This window comes from Camelus dromedarius, chromosome 35, assembly GCF_036321535.1.
Source record: "Camelus dromedarius isolate mCamDro1 chromosome 35, mCamDro1.pat, whole genome shotgun sequence".
NCBI classification, from domain to species: domain Eukaryota; kingdom Metazoa; phylum Chordata; class Mammalia; order Artiodactyla; family Camelidae; genus Camelus; species Camelus dromedarius.
In genome coordinates, this window is record NC_087470.1 from 6,795,615 (window position 1) to 6,804,519 (window position 8,905).

General features: G+C 43.0%; 1 protein-coding gene across 1 annotated transcript in view; it reads left to right on the forward strand.

Moving 5' to 3' along the window:
• LOC135319951 (saccharopine dehydrogenase-like oxidoreductase) overlaps positions 1–8,188 on the forward strand; it is a 98,324-nt gene extending 90,136 nt beyond the window's left edge. Inside the window, exons 16-18 of the mRNA XM_064482292.1 lie at positions 249–436; positions 4,349–4,732; positions 7,601–8,188. The gene's annotated coding sequence lies outside the window, so the exon portion shown is untranslated. The remainder of the gene's footprint in view (positions 1–248; positions 437–4,348; positions 4,733–7,600) is intronic.
• The last annotated feature ends 717 nt before the right edge of the window (positions 8,189–8,905 follow it).

Sequence of the window (8,905 nt, forward strand, 5' to 3'; positions counted from 1 at the left end):
CGTCATCCGGGAGCAGTGAGAGCGGTGGCGGGGAGGGCCCTGCAGCTGTGCTGGGCACATGCTCAAAGCTGGCTCTGGCGGGCTCCGGGAAACTCTGGGAAGCCCATCATCCTTTGGAGGGGCTGGGGTAAAGTCAGATCTAAAATTTAGGGAAGATAATCAGCAGCAGAACTTAGGATGGGTTGGGCGAAAGGGAGCCTGTACCACAATCTGTCGTGGTTAGGAATAATTTGCTTTTGTATTTCTAGGAATATCAAGAAAGAGAAAACCGGTTTATTGGAAGACCTCAAAAGACTGAAGCAAGACAAGCAAGCTCTTGAAGCAGACTTGGGAAAAATGAAGACAGAGACCAAGCCAGAGAGCAGGTGCATGCACCTCATGGAGCACGCCGAGCTGGGATAGTCACTTTATACTCGTAACTGTTCTGAACTTGAGTGTAAGTAGTAGCAATTGGATAATAAAAGCAAAATGCTATCCCTAGAAGTATATTGTAATTTTAGAAACTTTTAAAAATTAGTTATTAAGAGGTATTTGCGTTTGATTGGTTTCTGTAGCAATAACTGCAAGATTGAAGAAACTCAAAGATTATTTTGAATTCGTGGCACTGCGTGCACAGTTGTTTGCAGTCCTCCCAGCCAGACGGTGACCTTCCAGGGCCTGGTCTCCCTTTTTATCCCTGGGCCTGAAATGTAAGCTCTCAAGTGTTTAACAAATGAAAAGACAACACCATGCTGTGTTTGTAGAAGACTGAAAGGTGAATATTGCATTCCCCACCGGGGAAAACAAAGGAGGAGTTAGATAAGAATGCAGGAAAGTTTAATATTAAAAAAATTAGAAATAAACAGAAGGGTACTAGTAAGGGTTTCAGGGAGGAGAAGAGTTTGAGCTGAGTCCTGGCAGGTGGAGGGCCTTGGGAGGAGAGGAGGGAGGCCACCCAGCTGTGTCTCATGGGCGTGTCACTGAGCGCACCTGTCCTGGGCCAGAGGCGGGCCAGGCACAGGGCCAGAAAGGTCGATCTGCAGAGCCCTTGTTTGCCGAAGGAAGTATCTTTTCTCTGTGATTTTATGATCTTCAGTGTAAGATACGTACAAATAAAATCCACTAACCTGTTTGTAAGAACTATATTTTCCTAGTCTGTAAAATAGAATAATAATCGTCACTCCCATCATGTGTTTGTTGTGTTAAGTAAAATCATACAAACTTTGAGAATTGGGACTGTGAACACAGCCTTCTTTTACTAACACACTAGACTGGACACAACCTTGCTACATCCATTGTTTTGTTTTGTTTTGTTTTTGCCTCTTATTTTTTCATAATGTTTTCATTAGATAGGCATTGGTTTTCATGTGAAATATTTTAATTTAGTTATTTCTATATTTTGAAAAATTTGGGTTATTGAGTTACTTTATCTTATAGGTGAAAAATTACATAAAATAAAACTTTTAGAAGAAACACATAAGAAATGAGTTACCTGCAGAAAAGATTACAGTGGTGTGCTGAAAACCAGGGGCTTCTGGGTAATTATGCAGTTCAGCTTCAGGAAGCAAATGAAGATACTGAGAAGCTCAGACCTGAGGTGATAGAGTGCTCCAGAATGTGTTCCTCTAGATGAACGCTGTTAACTTTAACAGCCAGCTCTTAGTCTCATGTCACTGAACCAGTGCTCTAAATTCTGTTAATTGAAACAGCTGATTTGGGTTTGGTTTTCTTTTCTTTGTGTAGTCTGTTTTAGATTAGACTGAGAATACAGTCCACTGTCCATATCTAGGGTCTCCCTATCCAGTGGATTCAACCAACTGTGGATTGAAAGTATTTGGGGAAAAGCAGAAACTTCCAAAAAGCAACACTTGAATTTGCCACACGCTGGCAACTACTTACATAGCATTCACATTACATCAGACATCATGAGTAATCTAGAGATGATTTGAAGGATACGGGAGGGAACACATAAGTTCCATGCAAGTCCTATGCCATTTTATACAAAAGGCGTCAGCATCTATGGATGTTGACGTCTGAGGGGAGTCCTGGAACCAGTGCCCCATGGTTACCAAGGGATGACTGGAAGTCCAGGCTCCTTATCCCAGCCTGTCAGGTCCCCACGTGGTCTGAATGCTGCCTGTACCACACTCTCCCGCTCACTCTCCTCCAGCCCTGCCAGACTTCCCTCTGATTCTTGAACAGGCCACACTCACTGCACTTCATGTCTGGCCCCTAGAAATACCCGTTACTTTCTGAGCATGGCTCTGCTTTAATAAAATGAGCTGCATTGGCATTAGAGAAGACCATGTGGAGGTTCCTTTAAAAACTGAAAATGGACTTAATTCATGATCCAGCCTTCCCACTCCCAGGCAAATGTCAGGAGAAAACTAATTTGAAAAGTCACATGTACGTCAATGTTCAAAGCAACACTGTTTATAATAGCCGGGACATGGAAACAACCTAAATGTCCATCAACAGATGACTGGATAAAGATGTAGTGGTATATTTATACACTGGAATACTACTCAGCCATTAAAAAGAACAAAATGCCATTTGCAGCAACATGGGTGGACTTGGAGGTAGTCATTCTAAGTGAAGTAAGCCAGAAAAAGAGAAAAATGCCATAAAATATCACTTACATGTGGAATTTAAAAAAAGACACAAATGAACTTATCTACAAAAGAGAAACAGACCCGTAGACATAGGGAAACAAATTTATGGTTACTGGGACAGAAGGGGATGGGAAGGCATAAATATGGGAATTCGAAAATTGCCCCCTTGGGGAGTGATGGAAATGTTAGCTATCTTGATTGTGGTAATGCTTTTATGGTGTATACATCTATCAAACTTCTTCAAATAGTACATGTGAGATATATGTAATTTACTGAACAGGAATCATACACAATAAATGTGTGTTTTTTTTAGGATTGACTGCATTGTGTCCTATGTTTTTGTGTCTTCAGTGAGTGGGTCTTCAAGTTTCCAGTCTGCCATATTTTCTGAACCAGAAGTGCCCTCCTTCCTTTTTCTTTGATAAACTGTCAGTGGGTGGCATTTATTCCCGTGGCTTCAACTACTCTCTGTCCACTGATTAACTGTCAAATCTTCTCCAGCAAGGACATCTAATTTCCGTCCAAGAAATATACTTATAATTGACAAGTAGATATTTCCACTTGATAAACTCATAAAAATCTCCAGCTCTGTATGTTTGAATTTACACTTGCTCAGAACTAGGTTTGCTTTTTCAACCAATGGCATCACCATCCCATCTGTTTTCTGTCCCATACATCTGGGAGTTTTCCTTCACTTCAGTCCCTCATCCCCCATCAGTACTAAAATTCTATTCCTTAATGTCCCCTAAGTCCCCGCCCCTCATTCCCCACTGCATTAATTCCCACCCCTTTCTAGTCTCCCCAGTGCTGTTCTTTAGAGTGAACAGTCCACTTTTCTCACTTTTAATGATTAATCTGAATGTCACTCTCCTCCTTAAAACACCAAAGAATTCCCCGCTGCATATGTGAGGGAGTCCACACTCCCTGATTTAACGTCACACCTTCTCAGCACCTAGTTGCTGCTTTTTTCAGCCTCAGCTTCTGTTAGTTCCCCACAGCCTCTAGCCTCACTGACCTTCCTTCCCTAAGTGCAAGGTGCTGTTAGACACGACCAGGCCTCTGCACGAGACACGCAAGCTGCCGAGAATCCCATGCCTACCTCGCACTCTCCTGGTCTACAGATTTGCTGGAATCCTTCAGTTGTCAGTGCAGAAAGCGTTTCCTCTCTGACACCTTCCCTACCTTCTAGAACCCTGCCCCAGGCAGTGCAAGGGCCCCTCTGAACTTACAGTATACATGATGCCAAGGGCCTCTTACCACATTGTTTTGAAAACCTATTTAAATTTGTCTCTTCCACGGCACACTGTGATCTCCTTGAGGGATGAGGGGCTGTGTGGTATTTGTCTAGACAGCTAATGTCTGGCACAGACCCCGGGCCATCAGAAACAGTCTGCTGACTCATCAAGAATTGTCGTCTTTGTGATGTAAGAAATACTACATGATCTCTGATCTTACACCATCCGGCAAGGGTCAAAGTCATTTCACATAGAACTACACAGGCAAAATATGTGTATTCTTTTCCTCTTTGTGAGCCCGAGATCATAGGCATCCTGGAACGGAGGTGTCACTCTAAGCCTTCTGTCCCCTAGGCTGTCACGTCCAGCTTCAACAAACTTTTTAGAAGTTGTAGGGATACGTGTACATCACCCCGTCTTACAGCAAATGGCGCTTCAGCTTGACCCAGTTTAATGTCCATATAAACATCAGAAATCTTCCAAACTGAAGCCTGAATAAACATTTCCTGTCTTTCCTTCCAGTCTGTCTGCCATCTGCAGCCCACATCCACACTGCTCACCTGTGTCAGACCACCTTCCATCTATAAACATTTTCAGTGGGACAGTTGGATGAGAACTAATTACAGCAGTCATGAAAATGGTCCCATGAATGTAGGCTCTGCACAACAAGGACGCTTTGACCGGAGGCCTCAGCTGTGGCCTGCAGGATCTGTTCACGTTTTCTGCCTGGCTTCCCTGCAGACGTTCTGCAGAAAATCAAGCCTGCAGTTAAAGTCATAGAAGGCCCAAGAAATCCAGAAAAATAGAGTGAGAGTCATCTCCTTGGGAATATTTTTGAAAACAATCCACTAATCGGAAGAAGAGCTATAAGAGGTTCGTTTCAGAGCAGATGATGTCCAAGTGCAGGTGGGTCAGTTTTGTCATTTTTGCTCGCTAGTTGGCTTTCTGCTGCTTCTAACACGTCTCTGTTTAGAGAAGTGGCCTGAGTCGGCCCTCAGAGCAGAAAGGTGAGCTGGGCCTGGCGACAGCCAAGCTCCTCTGCTGTGTAGTAACCCGCTGAGAAGGAAGAGATGGCCCAGGGCTTCCTCTGACGCTTTCTCCCTTCGTTATAAACTCTCTGAAAGGAAAATGGAGTAAAAAAATCTTAATTCAGTATGGTATTGTCAAAGTATAAATATAATTGTCTTTGGAGGTGAGGGTATATCTCAAGGGATAGATTACATGCTAGGTTCAATTCCCAGTACCTCAATGTAAAAAAAAATAAGAAAAATTCTTTAAAAAAGAAAGAAAAAGAACAAAGAAGAAAAGAGATCTCAAACAACCCAACTTTAAAGAGAAAATTTTTTTTTTTAAAAATAGTAATCAGCTCGGTCTTTTGCTAGATTAGGAGTTTGGGATTAATAGATACACACTACTATGTATAAAATAAATAACCAAATCCCAGGTCCTTAATAACCTAGTTCAACCTGAATCCTTTCTCTTTTTTCCCCTAAGCAACCTGTGGAAGCCTCTGAAATTCTCATCTTATAAAAGAATTCATTTAATGGTGGTTTGAAAGTTACTGTTTAAAACATTTATTTGTGGTTCCATGAATATAGGTCTAGTAAGAATGACAGAGAACCAGTAAACAAATATATGACGTACTGCCAGGTAATAATAATTGCCACAAGGAAACATAAAGCATATTAGGAGAGAAAATGATTGAATAGGAAATATGTGCATGCTATTTTAAATAATGTGGTCAGATAAGTCCTCTCTGAGGGTAAAATAATTTGAACAAATTCCTGAATGAAGCAAAAGAATAAGCCACGTAGGTAACAGACAAGAAAAGCCTCCCAGGGCCGGGAGAAGTGTAAGTACGAGACTTGGAGTTACAAACACAGCTGTCCCAGTGGGGACCATCTGGGCAGTGAAGATGGGCTGGAGCAGAACGGTGAGACCTGAGGCTGCAGAGACGGGTGAGGGACCGGATCACACAGGGCCTTGGTAGGGACTCTGGATATTCTTCTGAATAAAATGGAAACTCACGAGAGTATCTTGTACAGGAGAACAACTTGATCTGATTCATAATTTAATAAGACCATTGTGGGTAAAGTATGCGGAATAAACAATGGAAGCAGGGCAAGGTAAGCTGATGGGAAGCCAGTGGGAAGAGTGCTGCTGACCTGGAGAAAGACACTGAGGTTGGGCTGGGTTGATGGCGGGAGACGGGCTGAAATGGGGACATGATTTGACAGTAATGGTCACAGGCCTTAGTGCTCGAGTTCGACACAGAGACACACAGTGGTTCAGGTTGATGTGTATGTGATATTTGGGGCTGAGTCATAGTTTTTCTGCAGGGACTTGACAGGAGAATAAAGTGGGAACATTGATGTCTGTAAGAAGGGTTGGTCGGCATTGAATTCCCCCTAGAGCCGCGTCTCTGTTTCTCTGTAGATGAAGTCAGCAGAGCAGGGATGGGTGTTCCTACTTCTGCAAAGAATTGCGTATCCTCCTCATTGACAAATTCGAGAGGCCGACCTGCCCATCCAATTGAAACATCTTGAATAAGCTTCTTTCTATCTAGGAGATTTCCAACTAAGATGTCAATCAAAAATTCCCGTGTCCAGAGTTAGAGCTGTGTGCCTTTGGGATGATCTCAGAGACGTCTCCACAGAGGCTCGGTGTGCTCTCCCTCCCTCAGAGCACACAGTTCCCCTTCAGCCCGGTGGGTCTTAGCAGAGAAGATTTCACTAATAGCCCCTCTCAGGCCCCGGGGACCAACCTCCCGGTGGGCCAAGCTCTGAAAGCAAGCAAGAGGTCCAGGCAAAGGAGCTGGACATGTGTGCCCTTGGGGAGGGCTTTATCCAGGGAGCCATCTGGAAGATTACATGAGGACAGTCTACAAAAGGGTGGGAGGTTTGATGGTACAAATGGATTTTAATTTTTGCTCTGAATCTGATTCTGTCCTTCATTTTGTTAAGGAAGTGTTCTTAGGCCAGACATGATTCTCCTTTTTTCTTTCTATTTGATCATCCAGGAGGTTTAGATAGGGTATTTATTTTAGGGTAAGAACCTTAAAAAAATCCTTGCAAATAGCATCTTATTGGGCATTTGGACAAGAAAACCAGTAAATTCTCCCAGCAGTATTGGACCCACTTATTCCTCCAGGGGGTCTCCAAAGGTATACATGTTCCAAATCTGGCCCAAAATCAATGAGCCTTTTTTTATCACTTCACCATGGACAAAAGATATCACTAAAAAAGGTGAGAAAAGAGCAGGTCCCCATCATCCAGAGTCCCTCCCAAAGAGCCCACAGAAGTGAAGAGAAGATGAACGAGAGAAACGGTTTATTTATACACACGCAGGAGCCAACCAGAAAAGTAACTCTCATGTTAAGTGGTGAAAGTTAAAGGCTTTTTATCAACCTAACTTAATAGGGCAAAGGGAGAGGAGAGAATTGGCTTCCATGACAGGTTTTCTTCTACATCTATTGAATCTCAGGTATCTTCAGCTTAAAGTGCTTTTGTATTAACCGTGGGTTCCATCTGACTTTCCATTCCTCGAACTTTGTTCTTTTTCAAGATTCACTCATGTATTCTGAGCCCCTGGATTTTCCACGTGAATTTTAGATTGATTGTCAGTTCCTGCAAAACAGAACCTGGGATTTGGGTAGGCATTCTTTGAATCCTTAGATCTATTTGTGGACTATTTTCATCTTAGTAGAATGAAGCCTTCTGCTCCATGAATATGGGATTATTTTCTGTGAATGTAGGTCTTAATTTCTCTCAACAGAATCTCTCATCTATTGTAGTCTTCAGTGCCCAAGTTTGATACTTCTTCCTCACCTCTATTGGACGCTGATTCAGAAAAGACACGACCTCCTGGAGAACCTCTGCTGCCACGGAGCTGACATGGAGCTGAGTCCTGAAAAGGCTTTAAATTCTTTTAAAAACAGGATTAGTGTACTTTAATTACTCCATAGATGAAAAATGAATGGGTCACATTAACATAGGATTTTAATCCTTTTAGAATTAGTAGAGTAATACAGACACATTACAAAAAATTGAAATATTGCCTAAAAGAGAAGAGATTTGTAATTCCCACCCACAGAGGTGACTGTCATGAATGATTTGTTGCTTAGGTCTCAGTCTCTGTGTCTCTCAGTATGTCTCTTTCCATCTCTGCCTCTCACACACTCACAATCAGATCAATTTACATCTATATTGATTTCACACATATGTGGTAGTGCAGATGGGACCCTGGATGCAGACAGTGGGTCTGCATACTTCCACCCTGAGGCCTCCCTTGACATTGGATTGAGACCAGGCACCCACTTTTCCAACTGCACAGCATTCATTCATTCACATCAACCAGAACGAATGGACCCCATCCCCTCTCCATCAACAGTAGTGTTGCCTTAATTCCGACTGTTTCAACCAGTGCTGTGATGAACACCCTTGAAAAGGCATCTTTGAATAGGTGTGTAAGGATTTTAGTGGGATGAAATGTAAGGATCAGAAGTTCTGGGGAAGAGATTCATCTGTGGCCCTTTGATGCGTCCTGCACCCTGTTCTCCTGAAGAGGAGCGTCCCTTCACTCTTCCCTCCAGGGGATCTGCTGGAGCCTCTGCCTGCTTACATTGTCGCCAGGGCTGGTTGTCACCTGACTAAAGACCCGCCAGTGTGATGGTGACCGGTGCTGTCTCTGCAGTGTTTCCGTCTGCCTGAGTTCTCACCTGAGAGGTCAAGCCTCTCTAACACACACTGGCCACCTGCATTGCCTCTCATTGGAACTGCCCATTTCTGTTCTATTTCTGTTTAGAACACTGGGTTTTGAAAGATTTTTGGACTACAGGGGTGGGAAACCCTTCGCCAACCTTGGGTTATGAAGAATGCTTTTTCCAGGTTGTGGTTTGTCTTTCCAGCTGTTTTTCTGGGCTTTTGCTAATTTTTTTTATTTGTTTGGTTTTGTTTTTGCCACAGGAAGAGCTAAGCATCTCCCTTATGTCTTCTGGCTGTGGTGTCTCAGGGGGAATAGCAGTGTCTACTCTGAGATTATGCACAGAGTTACTAAAAGGGCTTCATTTTGTACATCACA